Here is a 12,913-nt window from a genome sequence, read left to right on the forward strand (position 1 = left end):
ATCAAGTCAAGCTGAGCATATTGTTATCTGGGCTGTTTCAGCTCCACAAAGGTTCCTTTAAAACGCAGTTACTTGGTTAAAATAATTTCTTTAGTATTTTCAGCATGAACAGAAATCTTTTTTGTTCCCCAAATAACTTCTGAGCTAATTATTTCTTTGAGATCAGATATTTTAGCACCATTGTGGTTCCTTCTGTCACTTCTGCCTGTAGACTCAGTAATCCTCCAGAGGATGTTAACTGAGAGGAGCATCTGCAAGGAGTTTCAGGACTATGATTATCTAAACAAGGCTCTCCCTGGAGCATCCACATGGGCAGGAAAGTTGGGAGTGGGAAAGGAAAGCTGGGTAGTGAGGTAATGAAGTTTCTGCAGGACTACTTGGAGCCAGAGCCAGGAATCAGCAGTGGCTGCCTGGCTCAAGTCAGTCCCATCAGCCCTAAAATAGTAATTAGGATTGGTGTTACTACAAGGAAAGTGAAATACGTTGTTTTCCTCTGACTGCACTATCCAGTGAAAGCTACTGCGTGAAGCTGGGAAAGCTTCCATGTCAAGTGTGGTAATAAAGCATGAACAGCACTTTGGGCAGAGCACTGTAATCAGCTGGGAGCAAAGAATTAATAAAACATCTTAAATATGTCCTATGAATACTGTAGTCCTTAGAACCAAAGAGGTCTCTTCTTAAAAAGCTCTGTATTCAAATATTGTGATCAAAAATTGTATGAGCAGCAGAGTAGACACTGAAGTATTACCACATCTTAGCAGTGTCTTAGCTCCCAACCAGCCTTAGCAATGCCTGTCCTCCCCTTCTATTGGCTGGAAGCAGTTTGCATTTTAGGAAAGACAATCCAGGCCCTGTGGGATCCTGCTGAGTGGCTGATGTTCCTGGAGTCTAAATATCACAGTAAATGAAACAAAAACTGGGATGTTGAGTTTCACTTGTTGCACTTTCGGCCCCAGAGTCACTGCGCAGCTCAGGCAGTCTGTTGGGTGGGTCCTTCCCATTCCCAGATGGGCAGAGCAGGGACTGCATCCCACACTTTGGGGACTTTATAGAAAGTATCTAGATAATTTGCTTTTGATAGTGCACTGATGTTGTGGTGACCTGGGCTCTTTTTTGTTCTTGCTTTCCTGGGCTGGAGCTCTTGCTTTTCATTTCTTTTAGATTGTGTTACTGATATTGAGGAGACACTGATATTTCAGGTTCTTTCTTTGTTTTGCTTTTCACCACCTAAAGAAACTGGTCTGTTCTAACACTGTCCTGGCTAGAGCTCATTTTGAGCTGATGTTCAAACATACTCTTCTGCCATATGAGGACAGCCAGTGAGGATTTGCTGAGCAGAAGCTGGGCAAGCTACAACAGGCTGGATTTGAATGAGTGAAGTAAAAATGGAAATTACAGGAACTTAATTTTGAATGTCTCAGTGAGTCACAATCTGTTTGTTAGCAACAGAATGCCTTCTGGAGATTGTCTGGAGAAAATGGGAGGAAGAGTATGGGATACACCACACCACCTTTGCTCACATTGGACAGACTGTTGTCCTGCTGTGGGACTCTAGACGATATGTAGCCCAAACAAGAGTTCCACTGGCAGAGCTGACAGAAACAGGGAAGGAACTGAGTATGCAGGCTGGGACTTCAAACATGAAAATAAGTTATGCTCCATTCTCTATTCTGGATATATCAGTGATATTTAGAGAGAGAGAGAGAACAGGACACAGTGCTCTCTGATATAAAAAAAGTTGTAGCTCAATATTAACCTGAAAGTAGATGGGAAGAAAGAACCCTATCCAAATGAAGGTAGCTTTGTGGTTTATCCTTTAATAATCATCTTGTCTTAATGGGATCTGTGTGATGATTAATCTCTGATTCTATTCAGTTATTGAATGTTATTAATTTAAAAAAATGTCTAGAAGTAAATGTGTTGTACTGCTTTGGACAGATTTTGTCTGGGAACTATTTCATTTGAAGACCCCATTCCCTGTCACTTTACAGTGATGACTGTATGGGGAATAGCATTTTAAAGAATTACCTGGCAAATGTGATTTGTTATCTCTCCATATCATCCTTCTGTGCAGATGCTCTGAGAAAATACAGTTAGGACACAGCCTGCTCTGTGCCAGTCGTTGCTGTCCTAGCACTGAGCATGGTCTTCAGAGGAACTTCTCCATAGCCATGAGGGTCTTTGTTTTTTTAACATGTGCATTGTGCTCCCACCCATCCAAAGCATTTGCTTGGAGCAATGTTGTAAATAGTGAGACTTCTGGGAATGCAGAGAGTTTTCAATGACCTAATGAGGAAGGAAGACACTAATGCCCTAGGTCTGATCCTGTCATTTCTGCTGATGCTCAAAGAAATCTGTTGGCTTGGAGTACTCAGGAGTGCAGGCATGACCCTGCCATGCTGCTAATGATACTGCTCTTGGATGTCACATTCCTTTTTGAAATGCAAGACCGAGACTTTCAGAGAATTCTTTACAAGCTGGTTCATAGTCTCAGTTAAGTAACACATCCATAATTCATTGAGTTAATTATGACAGTTCCTAGGGAGCAAATAAGAGCAGGGCTTAATTACAGTGGACATCAGAGCCCCTACCCCCATCAGGTTGTGTGGAAGAGAAGGGCAGGCAGGATGGGGATGGCTGCAGGGCACTCAGTGTCAGACTTCATGCCAGTGCTTGTGCCCAGGCACCTAATTTCTGTGCTGTCTGCATCGATGTGGGGGCTGCAGAGAGGAAAGCTATGAAGTGTGCCAGAACATGACATGAATGAAGAGTAAAAGATTGCTCTGTTCCATATTTCCCTTTCTTCTCTTTGTTCATCTTTTTTCCCCTTCCTTTCATGCCTGCCAGCTTTTTCTGATCCATCTTCTTTTTGTGTCATCCTTTGGAAGTCAGATGGGTTGCCTTGGTGAAGAGATTACTTTCAAGGTGTGATGACTTATAACCCAAGGTCAGTCCTGGTGAGCAGAGAGGCCAGATGTAAATGTGACTCAGGCTGATGGCTCCTGGGCTCACAGCCTTGCTGAAGGCCGGGGAAGCTGGGAGGTCACTGTAAAAAGCTTGCTTTATAGAGTGCTGCTGGCTGCAGCTCTTGCTGCCCAGGGGTTAGGCTTGTCTGTGTAGTATTCACCCAGCCAAGCCTTCTTCTGCCTTCCACTTCAGAGGTATCTGAGTTCAGCCCCCTGGGACAGAGCCCATGGACTCAGAGGTGGAAGGGTTCAGTTGCTGTGAACTCTGTGCCTGGTCTTGGCATTCCTCCTTAAGCATATGAGGGCTTTTGATGTATAATCTAGGTATGTGCTAGCTAGTGTTACTTGTAGCCAGGTCTGCTCTTTACAGCTCTTCAGGGATCTGTCCTCTACCATTGTGTTTACAGAGCCATCCCAGCTTCACACCTTTTCCACCCTGCAAGCTGTGATTTATTGCTTCTGCCTTACAACAGCCTTCTAGATCATGGATGCGCTGTGTGCTACAGCTAGTAGCTCTGGAGGTGCAGCTGGGGGGATTAATGTCTGCTTCCCTCCTGTTCCTGCTGAGGAAATGCCAAAATAGCTTCCCTGGGGTGCTCTGACCTCTGAAGGGTGTGCATACCTTCTGGGACATGGCTGTTGAGATCGTTTTGGAAGCACAGGTTGTGCCAACCTTGTATAGAGCACCCAGTGCTTTTGTGCAGGTGTTGGAGTCAAGATTAACTACAAATTTGCTGCCCTTTCTCTGCTGGAGTTTGGGAAGTTTGGCATCTCTATATCCACAAGTAATGGCCTTTTCTTCTTTCAGTCTGCTGCTAATTAACTTGTAAACTAAAGAGAAAGGAATAAATTGGGAATGACTCTTATGGAGCTGATGGACATGGGCAGATTCAAAGCTAGAAGCAACAAAGTTCACTCTTCAGTCCAATATTGGACTATCCTGCCTTAGAATTCAGCTCACCTAAAAACTGGGACAGGAGGGTCTCTGTGTCATTGGGCCCAGTACTGCTATAAGTGTGAGGAACTGTACTGGCTACTTTTATTAATAGAAAAGAAAACTTTATGAATGTGTTTCCTATTGATGTTATGACTATCCCATGCTGAATGTTTGTGTGTGGGGAATTCTGGTTACAAAATATCTCCTTGCTTGCAATTTCCTTATCAAAAGTGGAGGCTATCAGAATTCTCTCATGTGCAATTTTATGGAACCAGGCCAGAGCTATTTTCTTGCCAAAGCAAGTAAGAGATCTAGCAGACATTCATGTAGATGGTGGTTTTTTGGGTGGTTTGGGTTTATTTTTTTGTTTGTTTGTTTATATTGGTTTGGTTTGGATTTGGGGTTTTTTTGTTTGTTTTTAGGGGGTTTTTTTGTTTGGTTTTTGGTGTTTTTTGGCTGGTGGGTAGTTGAATACTGGTCATAGATATGTTTTTTTGATATCTTACTTTCTCTTTCCATGAATATTAAACCAGCATTAGTGTCACCAATATAAAATCCTGTAAGTGTCTTAGAGTGAAAAATGCTGGATATGCTATCAATGATGATGTCACCAAGTTTTGGGGTTTTTTAGAGATGTCAGTGGTACAGCCTGGGATGGTAAGGATGCTCACCATTTGTTCCTTTTGCATGTGCTACAAACATGAGCAGTGGGGCTTTTCTACAAAGATAAAGTTCCCCTTTCAGGTCTCTAGAAAATACAGAGCATCCTCTTTCACTTTTGGAAGGAAATTATCCTAAACAAAGCCCTGCCTGTGCTGTGGCCTCTAGGCAGATGGCCAGTGTCATTATCCTTTAAGGGTGCATTAACAGCAACCTTCAGTCAGAGGCACTGAGTTGTATCTCTCCAGTGAGATGCCAGAATGGGACAAGGCATGGATCCCTCTTGCTTTGTCAAGGTTGCTGGACCAGGTAGTGTCAATGGGAAAAACATTTGTTTTGCTCTTGGCCTGTCTTCTGGACAGGGATTTGGAGAGCACAGTAAAGGTGATGTTGCAGATAAATGCAAGCTACCAGTCGAAGCACAGACTGTAGGCTTTTCTGCAGTCAGATGCAATCAATAGATGCTACTCTCTACTGCATGCTTCAGAGGAAGGCCCAATCTTCATAATAGGCCAAAATCACGGACTTCTATTTGCACCATAATGGTCTCTGGAAAGAAGTTTCTCCCTGATTAACATATGCCCAGAAGGGTTTGCAATGAATAGGCCTTACAGTTTCATCTTCTGAGCACTGCAGACATTTGGTCGTATTGTCAGCTGGTGGAAACTGGCATTGCTTTGTTGCCTTTCCAAGTCAATTTGCAATGAGTGAAGATTGGTCTTTCTGTTCTCCTTCACATGAAGGTCATGTAGCTTTTGTGGCTTTGTGCAATATGTTCTTCCTAAAGAGAAATGAATGCGCAGTTGTGTTTTATTTTGCAATGATCTTCTAAAGTACCCAGTTCAAAGATTGGGCGTGCTTGACACACTTTCCACCCATTTATTTCAAATTAATAATCCTCTGATGCCTCTCACGTGATCTGTTGGTCCTGCAACAGTTTGAGCTTTGATGGAGTATGAGTCTTTGAACAGCAAGAGAGTACTGGAAAATCTGGGGAACTTCTGTTTTAGAGGCTTTGATATTGTGCTGGTACACAATCCTACTGTTATGCTGCTTCAGTGTTTCCAGTCTCTCAGGGTCATTTCATAATAGATATGGGAAGGATTCTCACTTGGATTGTCTGCAGTTTTCTTAGTTGCCGGGGGAAGACTATAACTTACTAAAACTACCTGTATCTTGTTTTCAAAGGGATCTAAGAGCAGGGTGCTTCAAAGAAACAATGTAGAAAGTTGGAGACAAACCAGCCCCCCCTGAAGAAAGTTCTCATTCTAAAGCCTCAGTAAGAGCTGGGAGGCAGACGTTTTTTTCATCTGCCTCCTTTCTTCTCTGTGATGCTTAACAGTGTCAGCTGCCACTCACTGTGAGCAAAGGTTTAAGAATTTCTCTCACACGTAGTGCAGAGATGAGTTGTTCTGCAGGCCTGCTGAAATCAAGACTCAACTTCCTGCCCAGTCAGGCTTTGAATCCAATCCCCCACAGTGGCAGGGAAGTGACTGGTTAGCTGGGTATCCTTCAGACCTGTCCAAAGAGATCCTGCAGATGAGAGCTCAGAGCACTCTAGGAAGCTGGAGGAGTCCCTAAACATTTACAGGAACAAACTGACTTGAGAGGGTTTCAGGCACTGCAAGTGATGAGGAGGAAAAGTCCCCTTTGAAAGCCCATAGAGGTTTTCAGGAACTGGTGCTCCTTCTGAGAGGAAAACCACAGACTCTGAACTACAAATCCGGAGCTGCTCCCAAGCTCTGAGTAACGGCAGAGTATCTTTAAAGACCAAGCCCCGTGAGGCTGCCACAAGTGGTCAGGAGCAGGAAGTGTCCTAAGACAGGATCTCAGCTGCTTGAAGGACATCAGGGAGCATCACAGAGTAATGGAAGGAGAAGCCAGCAGTGTCACAAGCAGCATCAGGAGCCAGATCTGCTTTCTAACATGTCACCCTGACACAGGGTGTTCTTTGGGGTCAATGGAATGCTCAGTTTATCAGTCCTTCCCTTAGCAGGCACCAGCAGAGACTTGCTCTGTTTGTCCCACAGTTTTCTCAAAATTCATAGGAACTCAGTATGTTGGTGGTTTCTCTCCTGGTTGAATTAGGATAATTCCCAGAGGTAATGGAGTGACCACATAGAGGAGTTACCTTCCTTATATGTTGTGAGAAAATGGCTACAGATCACTTCTGTGGAGTTGACACTTTCATAGGTCTGATGTCCATGAAAAATCACCTCTAAAGAGAGAAAGGTGACTGCCCTGTGACACTGAGTGCATCTGTCAGTTCTGTTTCACTTTAAGCAGCCAGTAATTGATCTCAAAGGTCTTGTTTGCACTTGATGATGCCTCAGAAATCCTGAGTCACTCTTTACCCGAATTCACCCTGGTACATCTGTTTACTCTATGGCTGTGTGAGTTGGGAAAGTCCTCAAGTACAAAGAATGTTGAAACTGTCATCTTCCTAAAAACGTAATCCTGCTGCTTTTTATAATGAGAAAGTAGGTTGGATGTCACATTTCCTTGATAAAACACAGCTGTGTATCAGTCCCAACATTTCTCAGGTGTTGAGACCATTCAGTTTTGCTGTCTGCTTGTTCTCAGAATCTCCTGGTTGTTAAACTCCAGGAGAGCCAACACAGGTTTATACCTCCAAGATGTTAAATACGTATTAGATTTATGTCAGACAGAAACATCTTGGACTATCTTCCCTGCCCTGGAGACAGTTAAAAGTCTGTGTCAGTGTGGAATAAGCAAATCAACAATTTTTTTCCTATTTTTGACTTTGAAGGGTGTTTGGGGCTGTGTTCAGCTTGGCTCTGCCCTACATTTGCTGCTATGTCCACATGTCTGTGTCACTTGAATCCCTCTGGCTTTGCTAAGGGTTAAGATTGTATGCACAGCAAGTTGCTGAGGTCATCTGAAGTGCATTTGCACTCATTTTATGGAAACTTGGTCACAAATCTAAGCTCTGAAGAGCACCAAGCAATTGTGCTTATCAGTAGGAGGCTTGGTGCTCACCCGTTTGCTATTGGGCTCTTTTCTAGGTTATCTTCAACCTCAGTCATCACTGGCATCCAGGGAGCTTAACATCAGACAATTGTCTGAGTATTCATTAAGCTCTAAGTGCTTAAACAGTAAAACCTCTACAAAAGCAGTTCTGAAAGCTGAAGAAGAAAAATATAACTGCCTGTAAGGAAACTTTCCTGCTGGTAGCCATAAATCAGTAGGTTTTTAGTAGCTTGTGATGAGCATCTTAATGGGGCCTATCAATCTGACTGCATTTAAAGTTTCAGCCATTGTTACATTACCCAAATGATCGCAGATCTTCTGATGGCAGAAATAACTTGGGAAAGATTTAGCAGAATATGAGTTTATCTGAAGTTGTGACCTGACAACTGTGATGTCTCTAACTGCCTAAAATTACTCACGTTCATCCTTCTAGGATGCACAGAGACTCCACTGATGCCACTCTGTCTTTAGTGGCAGCTGAGCTATTTGTCTTCTCACGTCTCCCACCTTCATTTTCTGCCTGCAGACAACAGCATTCACTCCTGTCACATCTGGCCCAGAAGACCTGGAGTTAAAATTCAGATAAAGGAGAGAAACTAGGAAGTAGTGTATGAACCAATGTCGTCAGGAATTTGGGCAGCCACCGCGGCTTCCCAGTCATATAATTCACTTTCCTCTAGCAATGGATGCAACGCAGCTACTTGAGAGTCTCACCATTTTTATTTTGCTCCTGTTTCAAAACCACCAGTAAAGAAAAAAGATCTCCATGAACTTCCTGTGGCATTGGAACATGAGAAAGCATAAATTGCTGGTTTTAGGCACTTCTCTTCAACCAGCTATCCCGAAGGCTGTTTGAGCTGTAAAGCCCATCAATCACTTTGGCTACTGATGCCAGTGCCACCGCTGGGGAAAGATCAGTCAAGCTGGATTATCAAAGTCAAAGCCAGAGACAGCTCTTGTGGGAAGTGCTTGAGAAACTCTCATGTCTTAATTCCTCACTGTGTATGAAATGAAAAGGCGATTGTGCATGAGGAGTGGGAAGACCCTGTTCCTCATTATCTGAATGCATGGTCTTGAAAGAGAGGGTGGAGCTCCTGTGCAAAAGATAAATCGTATTAATAGTTTGTTTCCCTGGTTTTGCCTTCCAGTGCACTTCTCTGGGAGCTGCAGTCCCAGGGCTTTGCACATGAGCTCATCTATAGTTAATCATAAAGATGGGTTGATTTTTATGTGAAAAGAAAAAGCCAGACATGTGGAAATGGAAAAAACAGGACTGGAAGATGGAGCGAAAGCTCTTCACTCATAAGAAAGTGACCACTGTGACTGCAGAGGTGCAAAGGCAGGCCCAGCCTTCTGTCCACACTCAGCAGCACTGGCTGTGCTCAGGGCACTGCCTGTGAGAGCCATCACAGTGGAGCTGTCACCAGGACTGACAGTCTGGCTGTGCCATGGGGAATGGATGTGACTGATGGCATCTGTCTGTGCCGGTAGTGGGGATCCCCTCCGGGGAGCGAGTGGCCCTGGCAGCTCAGCACAGGGTGCAGCTTGGGAGCCACAGCTCCACCAGACGGGAGGAGGGAACGCCTGGAAGTGTCTTTGGGGCATCCATGTGAGCAGAAAGCAGTGATTGGCACTCGTCTGTGAGCCGCACTCTGCTGTGATTCAGTCACCAGCCCTGTCTCTTGGCTCAGTTCAGAGCATAAAGCAACTCAGAAGCCTTTCTTTTTTTTTCATTTTGGGTCATTGGAAGCTGGAGCTTTCTGATAGGTGTGTGTGTTCCAAACCCAGATATTTTCATCAGGACATTTCAGGACTTTTGGTGGTAGGAGTGTGTGCAAGAATAGGTTTTCCTAACCAAAACCCAGTTTTTCCTACACCCATACTGAGGGGTTTCTTGCGGGGGATGTATATGTGACTTACTTAGATTTTAGAAAACAAAATTTACCTGAGAACCAAAACCTCCTTCAGAAAAATACAGTGATAAACCTTCTCCAGTTCCATGAAATATTTCTCAGAAGGCAGGAAACAACTCACTGCGGTTAAACAAGGCTGAGCAGTGGATGGGCAAGATGAAGCTTGATGGGGGTGAAGGGCCCTGCATGCCCTGGGGCTCCAGGCTGGGAAAAGCCAGCAAGCTCCCACCTACGCCTGCAGTGAACCAGGGAATGCACTGGGAATGTGTCCGAAATGGCTCAGTAAGCGCTGAACAAGAAGATACAGGTATTTGCTAAAGGTCAGGGTCCTAACTCTGGAACTTTGCACAGAAATCCACTAAAAACCAAGGAAGTAGCATCCTTTTCAGACCTTTTCCAGAAGAAAGTCCAAAAACATCTATGCAAATTAAGCAGGGAGATGAGCTGCAGTAAAAGAACAGCTCAGAATACACAGCTATAGCTTGCTCTACATGATCTGGTAGTGCCAAGATACCCTTAAAAGTTGTCTAAGCTTTTCTGGTAGCAGACTTGTAGGAGCATTGCCACAAGGCATAACTGCAGCGCAGGTAACGTGCTTCCTGCATAAATTCATTGCTGCCTACATTGTCCCTCATCAGATTTGATTAAAGTCTCTCCAACTGCATTGAAATTTGAAAGAATAGTGCAATTAATTTCCATGGTTGCTGATTACAGAGGACTTGTTGCATTAGACTGTTCAGTGGTCAGGTCAAGCTGCGGTGTCTTTATATGAAAGAGCCAGCAAAAAGTGAACCCCGTGCTGCTCCCTGGTGACTCCCCCACTCTGGTGGGTCTCGCAGGAGTAGTTTGACTTGTGTGCTCCACAGATGGGACATCATGTCACAGTGAGTGATTTCTGTAATAGCTACTGGTGTTGGATGTCTTGGCAGAGAGACTGAATGCACCATGGGGGAATGAGCTCTGGGCTCAGTCTGGAAGAGACCTCATTAGTTAAGGGTCAGGGCGCATGGACAGGCAGCAGTAAAGGGGAGCTTTGGGATTATTCATGGAGAGACAACTGACATCAACTTGCAGGGCTGTTTATTGCAGTGTATTTCACAGTAAGTTAAAATTGGGTGTATTTTTAATGCTAAAAAAAAAGAAGCTTAAAGGAAGTAACAGAAAGAGGTTCTGAAATAAAAGGTTGCAAGAAATCAAGTGAACATTTTCCAGGAGTTGCATGTCTGGGTATTGCTCTGGGTGGGATGTGGCTTGTTTTCCAGCATCAGCTCTCAGCTTGTGACCCAGTAGTGAAGCTATGATCACTGGAACACCTGTACTGGCTCTGGCTAAAGGCTCACCTTAACCCAGTACCTTGTTCCTGACTGGATCCAGGAACATACTCAGGGAGAGTGTAAGAGAGAAACTGTATTATGATCTATCTTCTGGCATAACCTTTCTCCCATGGTCCCACCTGTTGGCATCAACATCCTGATTTTTTTGACGCATCCTGTAATGGCAGTAGTTCTAGATTGTGTTCATTCTGGGGTTTTTTTTGTTTGTTTGTTTGTTGTGGGGGTTTTTTGTTTGATTTGGTTTGATTTTGGTTTTTTTTTTGTTTTTTGTGAGAAATACTGAACACTTGTGCTTTAATCAACTTTCTACCCTTTGTATCTCTACAGACCCTGGCCTCCTCCCTGTGCATCTCTTGTCTGAGCTGAGGCATCCTCCCACATGGAGAAAGGAGCTGTGCAGGATGCAACATCACTGGTCAGTCTGTTCTTCTCCATGCCTTGTCTATCCTTGCTAAGAGAGAAAGTCATGACTAGGTGCATCATAGGGTCATTTTTCATGGTGGTTTTAAGAAAGGAAGGCTTTACTTGCCTTTCCTTTAGCCTTTCAGTGATCCTTTGAGATCCTACATGTGTTTGTGACCATTCCTGAACCCCAAGCTGGAATTTTTAAAGCACTGTCTGCATCAACTCCAAGCAAAATGATAGATGACTGAGAGCAGAAGGAAGCACCATGTGTTCCAAGAGTGGAGGACTGCACACCCAGGTAAGCTCTGAACCATTTCTGATTTTATACTTTGCCAGCGTATTTTCTATGTTCCTTGAGCACAGGGCATATCTGCTTGGTCGACCTTGGCAGTGCCCTGACTCCAGCAGTCAAGATGAGCAGACCATAGCATTTTCAAATTCTTGGTCACATTTGAGGACTCCCAGAGTTCCTGTCTGGGTTATGTGGATGGTGTGCTAGGAAGAAAGACGAAGCATTGGTTTGAGCTGTAGATTGCAAATGTTTCAGAGTGGCCTTGTAACCCCCTGGATGGGAGTCAGCCGTGTGTCAGGCACTGGTGCTGGTAACACCAGTGTAATCTGGCCCTGGGATTATTCTGTGTACATCCCTGACTCATTTTGTGGTTTTGAATTTCACTAAAATGTTTTTCCTAAACTTAGGCAGTGAAGATGAAATCCCCCTTTGTTACATTTTTATTCCTTTTTGTAGATGCTATTGTCTTGTTGAGAAAATGAATTTGATAATGAATTACCATGTTTCCATTGTGTCACTCTTCTCCTCTGCACCTGTAGACCACTGTTCCCTTTTGTATGTGTTTTGATATAAAACTCTTGGACAGCATATGTGTTACATGGGCATGTGCTACTTATAGACTACACAGCTGCATCTTCACTAAGAATAGGTTTGTTCATCAGAGCTGCAATAAGGGCTGCATTTCCCATTTTTGCTTTTATTTAAGTTTCTTTTTTTTTAACCTAAGTTCAAGCCATCTTCCCACTCTTGGCAATTTCCACTAGTTCCACTCATGTAGGGCTTCATTTGCTCAGAGCAACCTTGCTGGTCACTATCTGGTACTCTTATCTATTTTTATTCAGTAACAGAGTTAAGCTGGTGACTCTGAGCTCTCCTCCTGAGGCAGATGACATGCCATGTGGGTGACACGTTTATGTTTATGCCTTGGATTTATGTCCCTCTCCTCTATGGAGGTGAGCTACTTTGTTAGAAAAAAAAAAAAAGGCAGAAGTGTAAATTAATTTAGATATTGAGGCAATACCGATGGAATTAAAATGGTTGAAAACTTAAAGTGGACTTAGGAAGATAGCAGCAGTAACCCCCTGGGCTGTATACAAGAGGTGCTTTGGGGGAAGAAGAGAAAGGAGAGCTGAGGTATTTAGATGACTGTTCTGTTTTGCTTTGTCACTGAAAGAGGGATGGTGTAAAGGGCAAGGTGGGGGGCAGAACAGCTTTTGTATTTGGGCATGGGCAGGGGGAAATAACTGTAGTGTTGTAAATATTGCAGCTGACATAGCAGAGATCCATTTGGCTTGGAATATAGGGCAATAAATGCAGTCAGGTGATTCAGGGGTGTTGTGCATAAGTCTGCCAGGTAGTCAGGCGAGAGCAGATCAGGAAATAATTATGGCTGATAAGGGGAGCTTGTAAGGAGG

At 43.9% G+C, this 12,913-nt stretch overlaps 1 long non-coding RNA gene across 2 annotated transcripts in view; it reads left to right on the forward strand.

Moving 5' to 3' along the window:
- Positions 1-10,403: 10,403 nt before the first annotated feature.
- LOC146431789 (uncharacterized) overlaps positions 10,404-12,913 on the forward strand; it is a 165,967-nt gene continuing 163,457 nt past the window's right edge. For both annotated transcript variants that reach the window (XR_014854765.1, XR_014854764.1), the window contains exons 1-3: positions 10,404-10,567; positions 11,129-11,216; positions 11,342-11,504. This is a non-coding gene — a long non-coding RNA (uncharacterized LOC146431789). The remainder of the gene's footprint in view (positions 10,568-11,128; positions 11,217-11,341; positions 11,505-12,913) is intronic.

The sequence above is a fragment of the Lichenostomus cassidix genome, chromosome 12 (assembly GCF_008360975.1).
Source record: "Lichenostomus cassidix isolate B80296 chromosome 12, HeHo_3.0, whole genome shotgun sequence".
Lineage (NCBI taxonomy): Eukaryota > Metazoa > Chordata > Aves > Passeriformes > Meliphagidae > Lichenostomus > Lichenostomus cassidix.